The sequence below is a fragment of the Heptranchias perlo genome, chromosome 20 (genome assembly GCF_035084215.1).
Source record: "Heptranchias perlo isolate sHepPer1 chromosome 20, sHepPer1.hap1, whole genome shotgun sequence".
Taxonomy (NCBI): domain Eukaryota; kingdom Metazoa; phylum Chordata; class Chondrichthyes; order Hexanchiformes; family Hexanchidae; genus Heptranchias; species Heptranchias perlo.
This window is the reverse complement of record NC_090344.1, coordinates 2,327,149-2,330,747: the sequence shown is the minus strand read 5'-3', so window position 1 is coordinate 2,330,747 and position 3,599 is coordinate 2,327,149. Positions and strand designations below refer to the sequence as shown.

The 3,599-nt window shown below is 42.2% G+C and overlaps 2 non-coding genes across 2 annotated transcripts; one reads left to right on the top strand and one right to left on the bottom strand.

The window, feature by feature from the left end:
* Positions 1–802: 802 nt before the first annotated feature.
* On the bottom strand, positions 803–894 carry trnar-ucu (transfer RNA arginine (anticodon UCU)). The gene is given in 2 exon segments: positions 803–838; positions 858–894. It is a non-coding gene; the product is annotated as a tRNA-Arg (tRNA).
* Positions 895–3,526: 2,632 nt separating this feature from the next.
* On the top strand, positions 3,527–3,599 carry trnar-acg (transfer RNA arginine (anticodon ACG)). Its single transcript has one exon. It is a non-coding gene; the product is annotated as a tRNA-Arg (tRNA).

Sequence of the window (3,599 nt, the reverse complement as noted above, 5' to 3'; positions counted from 1 at the left end):
TTCCACAGGTAAGGGCCCCTCACCTTCAGATGCTTTCCAGCAGAGTGGGACAGGTGATCAGAGTGACCGGGCTCTAGCGGCGCAATCGGTCAGTGCGCGGTCCTGACATGACAGTACAGGATCGGGAAATACACGAGGTTGTTAATTCGAGTCTCACCGAGATCAAACAATCATTTTGCTTTTGAACATTTCGACCGGAGTTAAAGGTACAATTGGTGTGTTCCAAAATGCATCCATTCATTTGTATTGCCACGTGGTTCCTCCGGACGACGCTGTTGTATTAGCAGATGAGATGTTCAGTATTACTTGTTTACAGGAGGGAGGCTGCGGTTTTGGAGACACAAACTATGATTTTGATCCATCGACAAATCGTGCGATTTAACTAGAGCTTTAAATCAGCGCCTTAGACCGCTCAGCCAGGATACTTTCCATCCGACACTTCTGGAGCTAGTTTTACAGGAATAGAATTACTACAAGCAAGAATTCTACCCCTCAAGCACCAATGCTGCCACGGCAGCAGGATGCATGTGTCCAGTTAGAAACCTGTCTGAAGGAACATGCAGTCTGACAGAGCCGGAAGTCCAGCAGATTGACTTTCGGTCTGAGATGATGTTGAGTCTCCATCTTGAGAGTGTTTCACCAATCCAGCTCAGAATGGATTTAGAATCATAAATTCTGGTTTGACTGGAGCCACTTGTGTAAGATGAAGTGCAGGGAGCAGTTTCCCGTCCTTGACGGACATTAATGATCCTGTTGCGGTTTTGCTGCAAAATTTCACTTCCCAGCTCCCGAAACTAAAACTCAACTCTGGTGGGACTCGAACCCACAACCTTTGAATACCTCCTCCAATCATTCAGTAGAAGTCCAACACGCTATCCATTGCGCCACAGAGTCAGTTATGTAACATGCCGGAGAGCGGGGGTGTTGTGCTGTGGTTGAGGCGGTCAGGCTGCTCCTGCTTCCGCTTCTCACATTCCCAGAGCGCAGCGGCAGTCTGCACGGATCACCCTCCAATGGATCCGGCTCCAGCCGCTTGTTGTGGGCCTGGTGCAAGAACAGTCGCGTCTGACTCCAAATCAGAAGGCTGCGTGTTTTGAACCAGGTTGAAATCAAAGCATTTTCACTGTGGCTCAGGGTCCTGCCGACTGATTTTAGATCGGGACCGTGTTTCAGGGATGGGATGTTCAGTGTTTGTGCAACAATATCAAAATTAAGTTTGATACATTAATGAGCTTTTTTTCTGTTACTTTCTATTTACACCCTCTCCAGTTTTATGTAGAAAGAGTTAACAATGTTTAAGGGATGTGGTGTGCAGTGTTTGTGGAATCAGTGTAATTAAATTGGATACTTTCATCAGTTCCTTCTCTAACCCAGACTTTGCTAGATTTGTAGCTTCACCCTGTTTAAAATAGGTTACTCAGTGATATAAATCAATCAGTTACAACCCCGAAACCTCAGCGGGTATATTTGTTCCAATGCTTTGTGATGATCTCGATTTCCATTGAAATTTTCAATCAGCAAATCCCAACGGGTGATTTGGGTTTCACAAACTAATTTTTTACTTGTCTGGTTCCTGGAAATGATCCAGTGGGGATTTGCTTACCCGTACAGATATAGAAATAAATACATTCCATCATTTCACAAATGACAGTTGTGTAAATAAATATATCGCGATGTCCAACATGGAAAAGCAGCTCTTCATGTTCTTAAACAAATTTCCTCATATTATTTTATTAATCTACTTAAGTTTCAATGTAGAACATATATTCAGAGCATCCCTCTAAACTTAAAGAATGGTAAAACAATTGCACGTTTTACAAACACATAACATGCGATCGTATAAGTAAGATTAAGGCTGACTTTGTGAAATTTGTATTCTAATTGTCTTTATGATGGTGCGAAAAATATTTCTAGATGTCCGTCCCCAACTTAACGGAGAAACTAAGATGAAAACCAAAAGGATTTTTCAAAAACTATTTGGAGCGATTTGATCGGTTCCCCTTCTCCTTTCTTTAATTGTTACCTTTTGCTAATTGTTGATCTTGATCCGTTTGCTTCATTTTATTCAGTCATTTATGGTGAATTTTCTATCTGTTAACGTTCTTAAATATTTGATTTGTTTGTTCCCTACCTCTTGACTTGTGATTTGTCGACCTTCAGGGAAAAATCTGAAAAGAGAAATGTGTTTATATTCAGGCGTGACTCTGAAGTGTGAGACCGAGAGGTGATGCCGGATGTGTGACCGAGAGAACAACTGCTGGAGGCAGAACTGTCTCCTAACATACCCCGTGTGGCATTGCTCATGGTAGGTCGGATGACAATGTTTTATATTGACTGAACGGCTATGTATATAACGCAGAACGGATTTTACTGCTGCTTTAACTCCACAAAGTATAATCACCATAAATGACCAAAGTCTCAGATCAGTTAGAATTGAATTGCTGTTGGTGAGGGGAGTTTGTACATTGGAAGGAATTTATACATTTACAGCTTCAGGTGAAACCTGCAAACCTCCCTCGCCTGTAGGTGACGTCACCATGAGGTGTCCAGCTTTCTTTGCGCTTCTGGACTTCTGAAGTGTGATTGAACCTTACCAAAAGTTTCCTATAATTAGTAAGGAAGGAAGGTATCAGTGTCAATGTGAGATATAAACGTGGATGTTTCACTGGGTAGCATGGGAACCGGATACACTGCTCATTCCAGTTATTTGTCCAGCAGGAAAAAAAAATCATTCTCTTCAACTGTACTCGCCCGAAGGAAAAGGAAACAAACAAAACTGCTCAGTTCTTTGTTTTAGCTTCTTCTGCTGGTTTACGTTCACTCACCGAGAAAGTGACAGAGAGAGAGACTGAGAGATTGGATTGGCTTTTTCACTTTGTAATCGATTATACTTTGCACTTATTGCAAGAGACGGTTTCATCCCAATTGTCATGTGCCTGATATTCTCATTCATACTATGATGTGTTCAAAATGAGTTTCTACTAATTTTACAAAAGCTGAACAGCGAAAACTGCTCTGAAACGAGTTTCGCTTCGCAACTTTTAATGGAGATTGGTTGCTGGTTGTAACTAAAGTAGTTTGTAAAATCAGCCCTCTGGAACAGTATCCTCGAAACGTGTTTCGGAGACATTGTATGAGAGGTCCGTCTGTACAATGAAGGAGCACTTCCGCACTGCAGTTCTGGAATCCTTTCCTTGTTGACTCCGAAACTAATACAAATATTATTTTGTTAAAGATCATTTTGTTGTTGAACTCACAAATTGGGTAAATATCACATCGGAGGCTAAAGACAATAAAGGACCCGACGAAACAGGCACTTTGAGCAGCGAAGCCACGGAGCCAAATCAAGCTGCAAAATCACCATCTCCTCTCACTGACACCTGTCAGATACTCCCCACTGTGTGTTGGAGTTTGAGGCCGTTTGGTTCATTTCGATTTCGCTTGCACATTTCGCTGTTTTTATCTGTCAACCTGTCGGTTGATTCTGAATGAAAAGTGAAATAAAATACATCAAGTCCCATGACTTGGGCCAGTGGCGCAATGGATAACGCGTCTGACTACGGATCAGAAGATTGTAGGTTCGACTCCTACCTGGCTCG